Source organism: Motacilla alba, chromosome Z (genome assembly GCF_015832195.1).
Source record: "Motacilla alba alba isolate MOTALB_02 chromosome Z, Motacilla_alba_V1.0_pri, whole genome shotgun sequence".
Taxonomy (NCBI): domain Eukaryota; kingdom Metazoa; phylum Chordata; class Aves; order Passeriformes; family Motacillidae; genus Motacilla; species Motacilla alba.
Genome location: NC_052046.1, coordinates 35,310,675 through 35,329,963, shown reverse-complemented (window position 1 = coordinate 35,329,963; position 19,289 = coordinate 35,310,675).

The following is a 19,289-nucleotide window of genomic DNA, read 5'->3' as shown; positions in this document are numbered from 1 at the left end:
AGGTCAGACTAAGTGATCAGGTTGTGTCTTTTGATCTCACTCTCCAAAATGCTGTGGACAGCAAGATGTCATGAGCAACATTCTTGGTTGGGCCATAGTTGCAAGTGGTTTGGGTGCATGAGTGGAAAGTTTGAGGAGGCAAGATAGTGTTTATTCAACTCTGAGTTGACTGAATGGTCTACTGTGCAAACAAAAAGACTTAAGACAGTTCTGTCTGAATATTTCTGTCTGTTCACCCTACCTGCCTCCATCTTATGCTGAGCTGGATATTTAAATCTTCCGTGAAACCTTCACAGTTATGGAGATTTCAGTCTCTGTTAGGAGAAGAACCCAGCTGCCTCTCAAGAGCAGCTATCATTCCAGTATAGAGTAAGTGTGTCTAGAACTGCTATTTCAGTCCTGTTTGAATTTGAATCCAGGTAGACAATCTCTTCATTTCTTTTATTGTGAGACTCTCTGCTGTAGGTGACTTGTAAGCTGCATATTTGAAGTTTATCATACCATGGAAATAAAAAGGGGTAAGACAAACAGAAACAAACAAACAAACAGAAACATCACATTCTGTTCAATTTCTCTCTCATGAATGAGACAGTCCTAGAACTGTCAACTGAGAATATGACAAAAATCAATGCCATCACTTTATATTTCTCTAAACGTGTACAGTATTATAAGACTTCTATTGTTAACACTATTCTCCATTGCCATAATTTCTTTGCTATGCTTTGGCTACTTTTAACATTTGCTGCTGCAAGAGATTTTTTTTCAAATTTTATTCTTATTCCATTTTAAAAAGTTGCCAGTATTTTAGATGGAATGTAATTTTTAGATCAGAAGTGTCTGTTATTTGACTCTGAACATACTGATACCTGTGATCTAAGATGTTGCCATTGTCTTTTTTAACACAATTTTTACTTTGTTGGAGGTTCTGAAAGCAAAAATACTTAGGCAGCATTTTTTTATTGCCCCTTAAGTTTAGGAAAGAATAAGTTATTTCATTTTTGAATGAAAACTTGTTTGAATGGCTTGGTTTCAACTGTTACACAGTGGTTGAATCATTAATCATCTGAGAAACAGAAAATGAAACAGTTACTTCCATTATTTAACTGAGGACTTTACAAAGGTCATCTTAGTCGCTGGACTAATGATCACTGAATATTTTTACGAAAACCTGCTAATTTCTACTGAGTCCTATTGAAGCAACCAAGATCAGCCACTCAGAGGCTGAAAAAGGCAGTTAGGTGCAGTGTCTGATCTTAAGAAACTAGAAAATGATAACAACAGTGGGATGTAAGGGTGTTAGAGGTGTCACATTTGGTCTGTGCAAATCCGACCATGATCAGCAGCCAGACTAGTCTCTGTTACTTAAGTATATAATTTCTCAGTATTGTAAATCCAAACAGCTTAAAAACTGTTTTAACACTTGAAGTTCTACTAATAAAGTAGCACAACACACAATACATGTGAAAATATACAGACCTGGGCCACACTTTCCTATGGTGGAACCTAATAGCATAATAGATGTTGCAATAAACCCTTAAGTTTCCTGTAATAATTACTTTGAATCAGTCCAGAAGGTGGTAGGCTTAACAACTCTAAGGCAGCAAAGTTAATGTGAGAGCTTGCAGGGAAGAGAAAATTATCTACACAGAGTGACAACTTGTCCTTCAGAGAGTGCAGGTTCTGCATTTTGTTGCATCCCTTGCTCACAGATTTGAGGCAGTCAAGTCTCAGTAGAAATCACACTACTGTGGGTAGTGTGGGTCCAAAGTCTTCTCTAGGTCTTCTTGTCCACCTTCATATCAAAATTTTAAAAATTTTACGCCTGTTGTTTTTTTTCCTTGCTCGCCATTATCTATTTTCATAGTTAGCTGATATATCAGTTCTTATTTGTCAGACCAATGAGGTAGTGCTTAGTAGCAGCAGCATTATTTCTTTTCAGAAAGTAAACTGCTATCTTCTGAATCAGACTCTAACCCTAGGAAGCTAACATACCCTTCATTATCCTAGGAAGCACCAGATTCCCTCTTCAAGGCTTCATCTTATGATGCAAACTTGAGAGATTCACATAGTATTCCTTTTTTTCTCAAAAGGAATTTTGCCAGGTTTCTGGAAAACTACTTTGTTACTTTCCCCTCTCTCTCTGTAAGTATAACTATGTTAAATGTGGGAACTGTCCCAGCAAAAACCTATAGAAACCTTCCAAACTTTAGAGAAATGAAACTGGATTTTTAGATGTCCACACATTCTCTCTTCACAGCAAATTATGTGATGAATATAACCTACATTCTCTGTTTATACGCTGTGATTGAGCTTACTTTGACTTCAAGGGTGTTTACTCCTTGAAATGTTACGATGTGAACACCATTCTAGTTCGGGTTGGTTTAGCTCTTTGCTGTTTGAGACTTTCTTCTTTACAAAGGGCCACAATAAAGTCTAAGTGATGTTTAACTCCCTCTGGCAATGGCAAAAATATGGTTTTTTAGTTATGTTGATATATCAAAAACACCTATGCTGAATACTGTAGACCCACAAAAAAGTCTTTCCCAAGCTGATGCTGCTTATGTAAAGGATTGATGTAAATAATTGTAAAGATCTTTTTTTTTTTTTTTTTTACTTTTTCTACTAGAACAGAAATGGGAAGAAGGGAAGAAGAACTGTAATGTTCTTAACAATTGGGTACCTAGACCTTGCTGTAGTATCCTAAATTAGGATGAATATTGGCAATAAATTACTACTTTTATTTTGTCCCCATGAGAAAACATGTTCATCCATGTGAAATTTCAAAAGGTATTTTTAAATCATTTCTCCTCAATAGATGAGGTGATTGGTTAGGATATGTGTGGGTAATAACAACAAGTTTTTATGTGCTCTGTACAGAAGGGGTTTACCTAAAGTTCTGAGATTCCAGCCATTAGCAGAGAGGACATATAACAGTGTTCAAATGGATTGCAGATATATTCTAACACACACAACCCCATGAGTATCTTTCATAGCAATTTTGCTACCTGCTGGCAAGATTACATTTTCTAAGTATTTTTCAGAGCATGGAGTAAAGAAATTGGGGAAGCCACAGATTTTAGTTTTTCATATCAAAACAATGAAATTTTTTTGGCTAACATAAAGTTTAAAATGTTATGCCATGTCCACTCTAAATTTAATTTTAAGTGCTAAGGTCACTTCTGCATAATTACTCAAGTATTTAGAAAGCTTCCTATAGCTCTCATTTATTCTGTCCTGTGCAAAGAGATTGGGATGTCTGGCAGCATCTCTTTGCCATCTCTATCCTTTCTTCATCTGTCTTTTAAGGTTTAAGGGCATTACTCCTTCCTATTTGCATTATGCAGTGATTTGATAAAGAGAGAAGTAAATGCTAAAAGACAATGTCAGATCTTTTCAGCATCTTGTACTTTTTAAAAGTTACCTTTAAAGCACTCCTCTTTCTTAGAAACCTGAAAGCCACTTATTTTCTGTGGATTTTGGCACCAGACATTTGTTTAAACTCAGGCAGAGTTGGTCCTCTTTAGAAAAAAGGTAAAAATAATGATGGATGAGTAATAAGATGACCATAACTAGTCAGTTATGTCATGTGCACATAATTTTATTATGTCAAAACCTTTGTATTTATTTGCTAGCATAACTCATGGTGACTACGCAACACTTGGAAACTATGAATGGAAAGACAGATAATGTAACATATGTTGATTAAGTTTTTCCCATCAAAGACATAAATATTTTTATTCATATGCAGACTTTTTATTCAAATATCTGATTCACTACTTGGACATCACTGTGAAAAAAAACCCCTATACTGCAAGATTATAAAATACAAACAAATACAGTTCTGAAGGTCTGCATTCAAAACCTTTGAAGATTCGCACACTGAAATGTTGTTTATAAATCATTAATCCTTCCTTGCTAATTGAGTTTCTGCGTAATATATATTATTGTCACCATTTTTTCTTATTTAACCCTCTTTCCATATATATAATTTTACTTCACACCCTTTTGAGGACTCTACATAAGAGGTTATTAGCTGCAGTCATCTTTCAAATTCTTCTTTTCAAAAGTGACCAGTTATCTCACTCTTCAGTTAGATATCTGCATATAAGATATGCTTGAAAAAATATTACTCTTTAAATATTATGATAGAATGTGCCTGAACAGCTGTTTTTTAGGCTCATTGACTTTCACTGCCTTTAATTATAGCTTTTCTGTTTCTGCTGCCTTCCTGCATTCCTCATCACACTCTTAAAAATTGCTCGGAAATGTCAGGTCAAAGTCTGGATAGGAAAAAAAAAAAAACTATGGAAAAGTTAAGTTCAAACCAAAATAGACCATTGTGACACAGTAAGAGGAAATATTCTGATCTTTTTTGGGTCATTGTTACAGGAATTGTAGGAAATCTTGTACTTATTTAACATCCTACCCATTAGCCTAAAATGTCTAGAAAAATTTCTAAAGTAGTACCTGGATAGAATTCTAAGATTGACAGAAGACTGAACATGCAGAGTCCCTTAATTTTAATAGAGGAATATCACAGCGAAGTATTAGAGTTATTTAAATTCGTCAGCTGTTATGAAGTTGTTAGTCAGAAGTAAAGCTAATGCATTTCCAATTTTGACTACTTTGAGTTTGCGAATGAATACATGTTTCCTCAGTATCTTGGCAGTGTTTCCTGCCTAATATGAGACTTCAAACTCAGAGATGTAGGGAAGATCAACAAGATATTTCTTCTGGCAGTAATGTCAGAGCACCTGCACAGACATCTGAAGGGAAAGCTTGCACTGCTCTGTAAGCAACGTAGTCTACATGACTCAGGCACTTGAATTTGTCTGATACCTCACTATGAAAAGCTTCCCTAGTAGCTTCTGTGTGAAAACTCTGGATTTCTGGAAAGGCTCTCCTGTTTCAGAGAAACTCACCCACTGTTCTCTTTGCAGAGGGCTTTTTTGCAAAGTGCTAGTTTTGACTCCAGTTGTAAATCTTCCCCACTAAATTTTAAATGTATAAATCTGACTAATTTCTGTTTTCTGTATAAATTAACCAAGAAAAAAAATCCCCTCAATTACAAAGAGGTGTGTCAGTTGACTGCAATATTCGAATACACCAAAGCATACAGGTAATAGAGCTCTACAAGCAATCCTCTGTGGCAGACATTCTAAATGGGTGAATTTATTCAAATGACAAGGTTGCACATTTAGCAAGCTTCAACTCTAGCACAAACGTAAACCTTCTGGTAAGGAATAGAAGCCTGGATAGTGCAAGGAGGTGGTAAATTATCAGAGTAATTCATCACAGGCTCTTTTTTATTAGGTTCCAAGGGTCTCACGAATTTTTGAATTTCCACTGTAATAAATTGTCTTCTCCTAAACACTGTTTAAAGCATATATAGTCTTTGCTCAAGTGTAATGATTTTGCTGCTATTTACATGAGTTAATTTTTCTTCCGCAAACATGCTCTAGGAAGATGAAAAAGGACCAGAAATTGTCCTCTACGAGAAGGCAAATAGTTTCTGAAATTGTCCACTTCTGCATAGTATGTTGTGCTCTTTTCTGATTCTTGGACTGAGACAGAATGCAATTGAGGAAAAAAATATCACACTAGGTCCACAAAAGGATGTATTACAGTATGCTGGATGTGTTTGTGCTTGAGGAGAGCATATATAAACAGACCACTGCTGCAGTGTCTGCCTGCAGGTCCTGAAAATGCTCTGGGCTGAATACAGTCAGACTCCTCCCAAAACCCTTCTCCCATAAAGGAGCAGGTCTGGTAGTATAAGCTGAGTGCATCCTTCAAAATATGAGAATGGCAAGACTAACAGTCTTCCATGAGCCTGGCATATGCCTTCTTGAGAACTTGAAATGCTGAATGTCATTATAGATTCAAACTGTATTCAATTCATAATGATAAAATAATTTTAGATAGTACTGGTAAAGATTCTGTCATTCATGGCAGGAATGCCCTTGTCTGGCTTCAGGCTGTAGTTAACTCATCACTTGTAAGGAAGTGACTGCTTGCTGGTTTTAGGCTGCTGGTGGTGTTTTTTTAATCTGGTTGAATCTAGTACTGCCGGAGTTCATTAGCATCTGTTATATGTTATGTGAATATTAACTTCTTGGCATAATGTTTTAATAGTAGAAAGGAATGGTACTGGTCCACATATATGAATAGATATGAAATCACTAGCTGTTTCCTCCTGGATTACAGGGGTCTTTTCTTCTCCCCCTCCCCATCTACTAACTCAGGAAGCCAGCTGTCCTGAGGATGACATGTCTAATTCTTCAAAACTGAGGTAAAGAAAGTGTTAAGTACCTCAGTCTTTTCCTCATCATGGGCAACTATATTCCCATGCCATGTCCCAAAAAGAGTTGAGGTTTTCCTTGCTCTTTCTTTTGCTATTAATGTACTTATAAAACCATTTTATCATCCTTTACAGAAGTGACCATATCAAGTTCTAATTGAGCTTTAGCATCTCTAATTTTCTTTCTGCATGAAATTTCAAATGGCCTTTGATAAATGGAGAGGAACTACAGGAAATATTTAAGAATGCTATGGCCTGTATAGCAAAATATTTTCAAATGCAAATGTTTCTTTATGATTAAGTCATGTGGAAAGTATAAAACTGTGTAATTGATATTGCCAGTTTCTCCTCTAAACATGTAAAAAATATGTGGATGAGACACTTAGGAACAGGGTTTAGAAGTGGACTTGGTGGTTCTAGGTTAGAGGTTGGACTTGTTGATCTTAAAGGCCTTTTCCAGCCAAAATTATTCTACAACTTTATGATTCCAATCATCTGAGCACATTTAGAATGCATGTTTTCTCCAATCTTTCCCTGTTATTCTTAACTTTGTGTCTGTTAGTTCTTAGTGAGAGTCATTCACAAATAATGTCTCTGTATTGCTTCAAAGCAAACAGAAGACTTTAGGTTTCACTTCTTATGTTAATGACTTGAACAGCAATTCATAGCCTGCCCCACTTTCAATTCACAGAACTGAGCATTTCTTCCTGTTTGTCCTTCTTTATTGAAAACTGAGCATTTCTTCCTGATTATCCCTCTTTATTTAAAAAGAGGGACAAACAGGAAGAAATGCTCAGTTCTGTGAATTGAAAGTGGGGCAGGCTATGAATCGCTATTCAAGTTATTAGCATAAAAAGTGAAACCTGTAAGCAGCATGTTTATATTCTGAGTAGGGATTAGGTATTTTGAGAATTCAGGACATGGCTTGAAAGGTTTGCAGAGCCATTACCCTTTCAAAACCATGAGAAAAGAAAAAACTATAAAGTGACTGATTTTTCTTTTTTCCTTAGAATGATTAGAAAATATCGTGTCACCTCACCAAAGAGGTGTCTGAGATTAACACCAAGCATACTTGATAAACATAGTGTTACAAGATTATGCTTTTTGAATTCTTGCATGAAAACAAGTTTTAATTTCCATGGTTTGCAAACAGCTTGAAGTGGCTGTGTCACATCCTTTTCTCCACTTCATCATCCCCACAGAAATCTCATTAGCAAAACCAAGCAACTGGTGGAGGTCCTGACCTTGAAATCTTGAAAAGCTTAGAAATTCACAAGTTGAACTTTATTTCCTGGAGAAATCAAGTACAATTTATTTTCTTGGGTACAATATCTCTTTTCAAGTGCTCGCAGGAACCAGAAATCTGAAAATTTCTCTGGGTGAGTTAAGCTCCTGTATTACAAGTCAGAGTGGAGACTTGCTGAAGCAAAGTTTGCTGACATCTTCCCCTCTCTCCAGCATTTGGTAGTCTACTCTAGCTAGTGTGAGTTTGTATTAATTCACATGTAGGCTAATGATGTTGTGAGAACTTCAGGTAGTTCCTGAACACATCTGAAGACCATTCTGAGAAAAATGTTTTAATGGTCCCATATATGTTGTGTATGCTAAGCTAATAAATTCAGATGCTTCTTTTGTCTGCAAACAATTACAATTAGTAATGCCCAAATATTCTGCATTATGACAGCATTAGCAATATCTGGCAGTTTGGATTCAAATTAATAATAAAGAAAACCCATCAGCTATATTCATTTAGCCAAAGCAGGAATCCAAAACTTCATGTTCTGGCTTATGCTTGGTCAGTCCTGAGGGGAACTCTTCTCATAGTCTTGTGTGTTCAGTGTCTTATAGTTGTCTTATAAACATGCACATAAAAAGTATGCATGAGAAACAGAGTATTGCCCTTACACACTTACTAAATCACACGCAGCATTACTGGATCTGCTTGGACTTGGGAGACAGTGGCAAAAGTAAAATTACTCACTGCTTTTTTTTCCCTATCTGATTCATGGAAAACAGATCAATTTCAGTATGATCAGTTAAACAGAGTGTTTAGAACTTAGACAAGAGAGAACCTTATCAAATGCTGGTCATTACAAGCCTGAAATTGTACTTAGCTTTTAAATATTGCAAAGTATATTGCTGAAGTTGTTCTCAGCTCTTCTCATTGTGTTTTTCTTGACATCTTTGCTCAATAACATCCATCTTTTCAAAACTGGAGATGAAGCAGATTCTATTCTTCTTGTCTTCCCTACAAGTGGCCAGGTGCTTATTTAGTGCCTTCCAAAATCCATTTCAAATAGTCTTCTCCATGGTTCTACATTTGACAATAATTGTACAGGAGTGAAAAGCATCCAATCTTTTTGGTTCCATAAGTATTTTGTGAGTTGTTCCATAGGTGATAGTAGTGACATTAGTTACTCTCATGGTAGACAATATAAAGATAATATAAAGATAACATAGTAGATAGTAGATAATATAATAGATAATATAAAGCCCTACATCTGGTGTGTATGGAGCATTGAGAAAGACATAGCAGAGTTGGGGGTTACACTTTTTGTGGGAAAAGGGAGGTTTGGTAGCAGTGAGTATCAATGCTGGGACCCAGATTTTCCTTCTGTCTGATGCCATTCAGGGCATCTCTGCTGTCAGGGCAGCTGAAATGCTGTAGTGGTACCAGGAGTGGGTTTGGGTACGTGGCTTAATGTGTATGCATGCACCTTCTTTCTGTCACTGCTCTCCTTGAAGGGTTCCTCCACAGGGCTGATTCTACTAACTCATGAACACCAAAAGTTGTCCATTTTCTGTCTTTTGGCAAGCTTTGTTTTACTGGTCTTCTTTTCATTTCATGATCCATCAGGTATAAAAATTCACTTCTGTACACAGCAGTGCAGCTGTATGTGGGAATAGCTTGACTTAAATAGATTCAACGCTCATTACAAAAACTTAAATCATGCAGCAAAGAGAATCTGATAATTATTATGCCCATTGAAAACAGAATTGCCTTTAAGGGAAGGAAAAACTGAGTTTGTGCTACCCTAAAATTATATATGGTATGTCTCTGTATAAAGTACTCTAACTCAAAGTAGGAAGATTAAATAAGTTTTCTCATGTAAGAGCCCTAATAAATTTAATTGTAGCATTAGAAATGAAAGACATTTCAAATTTATCTACTATTTACAAACAATCAGAAAGGAACAAGAAGGCGAGGTGGCCTGTGCATGCTGTGGTCATTGAGTGGCTCTGGTCATCGAGTTCTCTTTACTTACAAACATTCTACCCTGTAAAAATTGTCTTATTGGCCACAGACTTCTAAGTCTCAGATGAAATGTCCATGAGATGGTATTTCAGAGGTAAACATTTTTACCTCGTCTGGTTAGAAATGCAGTTACGCAATATCAAGAAAATATTTGATAGCTGAAACTAAAGTGATCTAATGCTCATATGGATGAATACATCCATATGCATTGCTAGTGAAACTCTTTATAAATTAATTTTCTTCACTGGAGTTTTCTATTGATCAAAAGGAAAGTTTGAAGCAGTGCTTTGATGGAGTGAAAAGTTTCCACGCCTCTTTTCTTCAGTTAAGCAGCAATGTGAAGTTTGTTTTCTTCTGGATAATACAGCTGGGCCCTGGGATTTATTTTACTAAGACTCTTGTTCCTTATAATAGCTTTAGGCAAATGAGAATATAAGGTAGTTGCAATGCAAAATTATATTTTGTTTATATATTATTTGCTATACTAGCAAATTTACACAGTATTGTTCATTAAAGACAGAATTTCAATACACAGATTTTTTTCTAACTGTAGTAGAACAATGTGAACAGTAAATATATGTTTAGATACTTTTCATTCTTTGTTGACTTAAATTTTTAAAATATAAATTTCCTCTCATTTGTTTATCATTTTCCTCATTATATTTCCTACATTCTTCATAAATTAATCTTTTTCCTTATCTTCTAAATTTTCAAAGTAACCACTTGTCTCTGGACTGTCTGCCAATCATTTTTTCAAAACTACTAGTTTTGGTTTACTTGGCAGGAAAGTAAATTTGAAAGAGTGTCAGGTGTTCCTGGAGATAAGCTTATCAGATGTAAAATGTCCAAGACTGACAAAATAATTATAGCTCTAAAAGGAAGTTTAGAACTGATTTTAGTATATCTTAATTTAGTTGCTTTCCAAGGTGTACCTATTTTCTTTCTTCTAAATTATTTTGTGTGTGATGCAGAGAGTTTAATCACAGAGATGAGGACTAGAGCAGCATTCACAAAAAGCAGCCTTCTGCTGCAATCCTCAGAAATGTCTTGAATATTGAAAACATTGAATTTGAGATTTGTTGATGAGAGTACAAGCCCCACATTTTAACTTCTTGAGTTTCTAGAATATGTAAGCAAAATTTTCTGAATTGATTTGCTGTCCATGAGGAATCCTACCACCAGCTACTACTGTCTTTGAAGAAAGGAGACAATAGGATAAACTTCAAGATAATTGCAAAAAATGAGAAATTATCAACGTAATTGAGATGAATAAAAAATAACCTAAACCACTAAGTTTTTATGGTGATTCTTTAGTGCTTTAAAGACTGAATAATTCTACTGGAAAGGGATAAGATCAGTCTTTGTATTGATATGATAAATAAATAAGGTTTCTTAAAAAAAAAAAAAAAATCAATACCAGAATCAGTGGATTCAATGAATGCATAGATTCAGTGGATTTCTATGCTCTAATTTTTCTTGGTCAGTATGCCTGACTTCTTTCTATGCTTTAATTTTTCTGTGCAATATGCCTGCTTTCATCCACTAATTCAGATCTTCAGGAATATGGAAGATGTAAATGCATTTAAATTTAGATCTTAGCAGGTAAGCTAGAATTCAAATAACTTTCAAGTTGCTTTTTTTTATGCACTCTTTTGTAATATTTTTCTTTATTCTGTGTTCTCATTCAGTGAGTCCCAGCTCCAGATCTGTACTCTGCAAACACTCATATGTTTTATTGTCTGCTCTGCAAATGCTCATGCATTTATTGTCTACTGTGAACTTATTGAGACCATTCATATTTGCTAAAGTTGACATGTATGTAGCCATTTCTTCTGCTTATTTCTCCTTTTGGTTTCTACTTCATAATCATTGTAGTTCAGATTTAACCAGAACTGGTTTCATACAGTGTCACGGTGTAACCCCAGCTGGCAACTAAGCCCCTCTCATCCACTTGTCATTCAACAACTGATGCTCAGCCAGTTCCCAAGCAGCAGCCCTGCCCAGCTTTCTCCCCAGTTTATATACTGAGCATTATGTCATACGATATGGAATGTCCCTCTGACCAGTTTGGGTCAGCTGTTCGAGCTGTGTCCCCTCCCAGCTTCTTCTGCCACTCCAGCTTTCTCGCTGGCAGGGCATGAGAGGCTGAAAAGTCCTTGACTTATGGCAAGCACTGCTTAGCAACAACTAAAACATCAGGGTGTTATCAACATTATTCTCGTGCTAAATCCAGAACACAGGACTGTGCCAGCTACTAGGAAGTAAATTAACTCCATCCCAGATGAAACCAGGACAATACACATGTGATTCCTCCCCAGTTATAGACTGAATCTTCTTATGAAAGATTTTAGTGTACTTGTTTTTCAGTCAGAAACCCAGTGGCAGAAAATTTGAGCTCTTTGTGTGCTTGCAGATAAACAAATTAGCTACTCTGTGAAGCATCTAACCTCCTTATTTTACTATGAAGTTTATCAGTGGTGGAGAACCTGATATTTGCTGCAGGAAGAAGGAGGTGTTATTCTCCAAAGCCTATTTTGATCTAAATTTGACAGGACCTCTGAAGATATTCTTACAGACAGTTCAGGATTTGAAAATTGTGTATTGTGGCTACAGTCCTTCAGCCATGTTTGAATAAAGAATCAAAGAGTTAAGATAGATGATATGTGAAAAAGTCTTTCCATAGCAAAATTATGTCACGAAAATATATATATACAAGGGGGAAAAAAAATTGTATTTTGACTTTAAAACATTTTATGTCCTTGGTCTTCTGTGATTTTTTTTCTTTGTTTGGTTGGTTTTTTGGTGGATATTTGTTTGTTTTTCATTTTTAATGGGATAATATGAAATTGCTGTAAGTACTGCACACTGCTGTATCTATATATTTTGGCTTTCTTGCCATAGTGGGGTGAGCCTGGTGGGAAAAAATGACCATGACGGGCTTTGAAAGCAGTGTTTTATTATTATCAGATTGTTAGATGTTCTCAACGCAGACAAGGAGAGAATACTTAAAGGGTGGAGAATGCCTGACTACTGTGAGTTTTTGAGGCTTTTAAGAAATAGAGGGGGTATAGGGTTTGATGCATTACTTTGGGAGAAAATGAGCTCCTTTTTCCTCTAAGCAGAAATATAGGAACCTGCCGGATGAAGGTATTTTGGTGATTTCCATTCTTAAATATCTGTGAGTATTTAATTTATTAGTATACTTGAGTTCTTAACATTATATCAATACATTTTTTCTAAGTGTATTTGCCTCTCAACTGGAGTTTCCTTCATTGTGCTTCATGTAGAGTTGTTCCATAAATTCTTACTATCTCTGTATAATATGTCAATGATTGGCTCCCTAACCTGAAGCCCATTGATTTTGCTGATCACTGTTTTTTTCCCTTACTGGTTTTTATTCAGTTGTAATTTTACTAGTGTTTCTTGCTGCTTTTGGTTGTAATTTGGAAACATTCAGCCTTTTTGTCTCATTACATAGTTTGTCCAGGTCTGCTGGGAAGTAAACGATATATCTGCAAGTGCTATTAAGAACAACAAAGAAAAAAAAAAACCAAGAACATCCACAGAATCTTTCTTCCAATGATAGTCATCAGTAGTCAAGTAACACTCTAAAGCCTGATAATTTAATCATTATCAGAATTTGGGAAGGACACTTGCATCTATTTTAGGAGATTTAAAAAATCAAACATATAATGGAACCATTTGTAACAATGATTTAGACTGAGAGTGGAGTTTCTAAATTCAAACAGCAGCTTTTCTCATTTTTCTACTCATTTTTTTCCTATGTCAGATGGAGATCTATTACACCTACTTAGATGTTTTACAGTATTGTCTCTTCCTCTCCTTTTTCCTATAGAAGGCAGAAAACCCTATGTGTCTCTGAGGTTTTAGGAAATAAATTATGCTGTTCCAACTGACCGATTACAGAACATTCACAGTAATTTGAGACTAATTCCATGCAGTAGATAGAAAAAGAATATCATTCAACATAAAAGCATTAAACACAGGTTGTGCTCTTTTTCAACTGCTACATTTTCAAGTCTTCCTTTTATAAGACCATTAATTTGTTTCTTAATTCTGCTGTCTTTAGTGAGGGGATTTTACTTCTGTTTGAAGTCAATAATCTCCCTCTTATTACTGTTACTTGATTGTATGTATCTGTGAAGGCATATTTTGTGTACAATCCCATTTATTTGATTATGTTATGCATTATGTGGAACTCAACATGTCTGTGTTGAAGCACTAGACAGCGTGATTAATCACTACTCTGCTTATTGATATAATCTCCTGCTTATGAGCTTTTAAGGAGCTTTGTGAGAAATCAATTTCAACTGTTAGGACTGGAAGGGAAGGCAGCCATGTCTTTCTTTTCCATCTGTGTTTGCATATTTCTGTGTCTTACAAGTTTAACTGTTGCTTGATGAGTTACTGCTGTTTAATGTTGAGTGCAGCGTTGCTTGTTTGCTGCTCTTACTTAGGATTTATCCCAATTATAGAGTCTTCTGGTTGGTATTAGTGTATGTATTTTACAGCTTTGTCTTTGCTAGAATATTTTAAGATGTTATTCTCTATGTACTTGCAAACATAAGTGAGGGTTAGATTCAGTAAAGTTGTGGTTACACTGCCCCTGATTGAGTGAAGAAGTTAATGTTCTGAATTAATTTGCCTCAAATCTCAGCAAAACCTGTATATGTGTGAATTTCTATAATGTGCAAGTGTGGATTGATGAACGGACAAGAGCTAAGTGGCCTTTTCTCCCTTGGACAGACTTGCGCTTGCTAAGCAGTGAGGGAGCGCATACTCTGACATAACTTCCCTGCCTTGAAGTAGAACTTTTGTGGCTCTGAGTAGTTTTAGAAACAGCCCAGGCACTGGGGCAGGTTATAACTGCACTGGTACCCTGGACCAGATGCTGAGCATTATTCCTCCGGTTAGACACAGCTTTTGTTTTCTACAATGCTGATTTATATTCCACCTTGTGTGTTGTGGGGCAGGGAACACAGGCACCAGCTTGCCCAATAATGTACATGAAGTAATGTATTATGGTGGTTGACATTAACCAGGTCTAACAGCTAAGCCGACTGCAATGCCCTGATGTTGACATTCTTTCAGAAACCTGCTTTGATAATTCTAGGGTGTAAATGGCAAATGATGTCAAGGAAATATTTCCACTCATTGTTTATCTATCGACCTGTCTGTCTGTCTGTTGGGTTACCTATTTTTTTGTATCCTAAACTCTTTGCATTTCAAAACTCTTGACTTTTCTATAAATAACAGTTTGAAATTGGTATAATAGAAGCATGGCTATTGAGCAGGGAGCTAAACAGAAAAGTAAGAGGACGTTTTTTTCATTTGGTTTGGTTCTTGAGTGCATTCAAGTGGGGTTTTTTATAGTCCTATAATTATATGCATGTTACCTCTGAAGCTGCAATCTTCTTGTAAGAGTGAGATGAAGTTCTGGAAGATATGATAGTGTCACAGAAGATTTTGTTTTTCTACTTTGCAGTCATTTGACACTATTTGAGGAAGACCTGAATATTCCTTCCATCTTTTCCATCTTCCTGCCTATATGCATTTTTATTAATGAACTATACATCTTAATTTATACTCCTACTACCTCTTTCCTTATGTCTTTACCTATTAATGATGGCAACAGAGCTTATAGCAGGAAGATAATTATATTCCTGGAAATCACATGAACTGTAATCCCTTCATGCAAGAGTACAATCTGTTCTTAATATCTTTGTTACATCCTCCACTTTCTGATTATAATACCAATCAGATGTCTTCTAAGAGCTTAGGTACATGCTAAAGCTTTACGTCAGCAAGAGGCTTTATCTAACGGAGCTTAAACAATTTTGAGGTAACAAATTACCTTGTGCTTTCTGGCTTGTTCACACACATAAGTACTTGTTTTGAACTGTTGTCTCCAGTAATTGTGGTCACAAGTAAGTTTTATATCAATGCTGCCTGTCCTTATGAATTCTTATATATTTGATTTTTATAATACATCTTAAACTAGCATGTTTTTTATTTGTTTTGAGGTTTCTTTAGCTTTATGAAGAAGCTGACCACTACAGACACTGCACAGATTAAAGTCAGGAAAAACAATGTAAATGCACACTTTTTTTTGGCTTCTTGGCTTCTTTGAGAGATTATGATTTTGACTTTTCTTCAGGTAGACACTTATGTTCTGGCCTTGTACTCTAGAGCTTATTAGAAAATGTGTGGCAGGGCTTTTCCTTTATGTCAGAAACATGCAAATTGAATAGAGAAAGGCCAGTTGCTGCAGGCCAGTTTCTTTCCTGTTTCCTTTTATTTGTTTCTTTATTATTTTTATTGCTCTTCATTCTGGTTACACTCCTTAAATCATGTTCCTATCAGCTCTGAAGTGTCCTTTCTTCCCTCAGCTTTGTTCTCTTTCAGCATTTTCATATTTTCATTGCAGAGTTTTGAAGGTTTCACCTTCCTATCTGTGAGCTTTCCTCAGTGCACACAAGAAAATAAACATGCCACCTTCATGGTATTCTTAAAATCCCCCGGAGACATGATGCCTGTCAACTGAGTGCCAAACCACACAGAAGAAATACAAGTTATCTTGCAAGACTGAGGCACTGAAAAAATGTTTGTAAAACAACTTGCCATTTTTTTCCCCTGATATTTTACTTTTCCTATATTTCCCAATTAAAGGTCTAGATGCAAGTTTCCCTTAGTTTTCTTTAGAGATGCACTTTCGATTAAACCACTAAATGATTTTTTTCTGCCTTTGGGGTAGAATTCCAGGGTGATCCCACTTGCATCTTGGCTAGAGATATCCACTTTAGCAACTGTGGTCTTTTGGGCCTGATAGGATTTAAAATGCAACAGAGTTTCTCTCCATGTGTCTAGACCACAGAACATTTCTCTGTGGCAAGGCCTAGATAAATTTTTGGCAGTCCTGATGCAGTCTTGTGTACACAATTAAATATAAACCACTCCCTGCACGCCAGAAATTTTGTCAGTTTGCAGAATAAGAAATGGATCATAACCACAGTATGAGTACAACAGCCCTGAAGAGCTTCTTTAAAATACATATACCCATCTAGAGAACATGCTTCCTCAGCTTAGGTTTCCTCTTCTCACAGCAAAAGCTTCTTGCTTGTTCAGGAAACCCTCAGCTTGGGTTCTGCTTCTGCTCTGCTATTGTTTCCCCTTCACTTTTTACATCTACTCTAGACACATGTTGAGGAAGTTGCAGATCTTGACAAAGAAAAGCATTGATGTGTCAATGTGGGCATTGTCAGTCAAGCACTAATGAATGAAGCTTACCAATTACCACTGGTAGTTGTCCTGGGAATGCTGGAGAGCCACGGCCCATGGAAAAAGAACAGAGTGAAAAGCACTGCCACAACAGTCAAAAGAATAGTACAGGCATACCTACACATGCATAACTCCTTCAAAAGGTAAAAACTAAAGCAGCGAACAGTCTCGGCATTATTGAGATACAAATTCATCTGCATCACTTATAAAAAAATTAGAATATTAAAATTTTCTTCTTGTTTATAAAGCTTTGCTACTGAAATTCATTTCTCTTACGCTCTCTTACAGTCTTTAATTTAAACTTTTAGAAATAGCTTGAGTAGGAAAACTTAAGCTTTATGTATTGGATTTTTAAATTTAACTCATGTTTCTCAGTAAGAATTTACTTCTTAATGAATGAAAATCTCAAAGCTTTCAGGACATATTACTTTAAATTTTGTTTGCATACTCTCTTTCCCAGACTGATCAATAGAGTGTATAGCACTCATTTGGCCTTTCCTTTTCTGCTTCTGTCATTCTTGTTTAAATAAATAAAAATTCATCAATGTCAGGCAGGACCCAACACAGTAGTTGTAAAGTGTTGCATTGGAGGTAAAGCAAGAGGTAAAAGCTGGATGACCTGGATTTTTAAAATAAATTGGATACTGTTTTGCTAGGAACACTCATAAATTACTATCAAACTGCTTCTAATTTGTGCCACTCTTCTAGTCTTATTTTTGTTGCAAACAATGACTCATCAGATATATTCTCCTATGTTATTCACTGTAAAACTGATGGAAATCAATGGGGAGGGCAGGGAATTTTCAGATTTCATACTTCTTTTGCATGTACCAATGTTCTGGTCCATGAAATACTTAGGACTTCACTTTATTATGCAGTTGTGGAAGACTTCCATGCTTGAAGGAGAAAAAAAATCAGTACGAACAGAGGACTAAAACTGCAGGGAACTGAGGCTGACAAAGTGAAGTCAAGGAGCCTCTAAGCACTGCATTAATTTGTGTTATGAAGGCTGACTTAACAGCTGCATAAAAACATCTTAGGGTAAGTCTCTCAAGGTCTGTCTTTATTAGTATTGTCCTTTAGTTTTACTGTTTTATTATATTTCTTTTTCTTCATTAGGTGTAGTCAGAGTCCCATCTCTGTGTCAAAGGCTCAGTGTCTGTTCTTCTGTGTCAGTGGCTAGATGCTTGTGCCTTCTGGAGTTGTGTGCATGATTTCATTTTCTGGAATTGTTCCTGAGAAATGCTTAAGAACATACTTAATGTTTCCTGAAAGTCGCAGTGACACAGTTTGCACAGAAACCAGAACAATTATCTCTCTTCCCTAATTCTTGGCTGCTTGTGGACAGGAAGAATCTCCTGAGGAGAAAGGTTAAGACTAACATTTGCACTGGCTATTGTTTTGCAAGATATATTTGTGATTAAATACAATAATAATTAAATAGATGAAACAGGTCCCTTTTGGCTAGGGACCATGCAAAAAAAATTAAAGAAAAAGGGAACAAATTTACTTGCTATGTAGTAATAAAACATGTTGTTTTCCAATCAGTGTCCCAGTTCTTAGCATCTTCTTTGAAAATGTAGCAAGTTGCTGTGTAGTCTGTGCCAAAAGACTTTTTGGTCTAGCTTGAGGTGAGAGTATTTTCCTATTATTGAACTACTCTTAGCCTCTTTCTATCTTTTGTTTTGACTTCAGAGCAATGCCAGAGACGTTAGTCTTCAGTTCTTTCAACTTAAGATGTTGTCTTTTGATGGATAAAGATTGAGTCAGCAATATTTTTATATATAAATATATGCACAAATGTGTGCATATCAATCTATCTATAAGATATAGATATAATGCATATATATAGATAAATGTGTGTGTGTATGTATGCACATACATACATACATATATACACCCATGAACCAATTTTGCATATAAACTCAGGAAGCTATAGGCCTTTTGTGACAGAAGAAGAACCTGAAAATTATTTGCATAATGTTATTATACAAAATACAAGATAAATTACCAATACAAAACATCAGGATATCATGAATGCAGCCTTTTAAAGGCAAACTCTATGAGCTGTGTACTTCTAACAAATAAAGAAGCTAATGCTGCCTATAATTATTGATAATAATGACCTGTATCATCTGACAGGATTTTAACTTCAGCCTATGATAAGTATTTTTCCCAACCAGATTACGAAACAGTGTTGATCTTTAGTTTCTTATCCTTTAAAGATGTTCTAAAAAAATGATGATAATTTACTATTAGATGAGAGAGGATGTAATGCATAGTGATTAAGAAAAACATTTACACTGAAGGATATATCTAATTAGAATTATTTATTTTTAATGATAACTTCTGAATGGTGAAAAAAGATTATTAGCAGTAATAATTTCTAGCAATAAATCCAGTTAGAATTTTCTCTTTCAATAAAAAATAAAA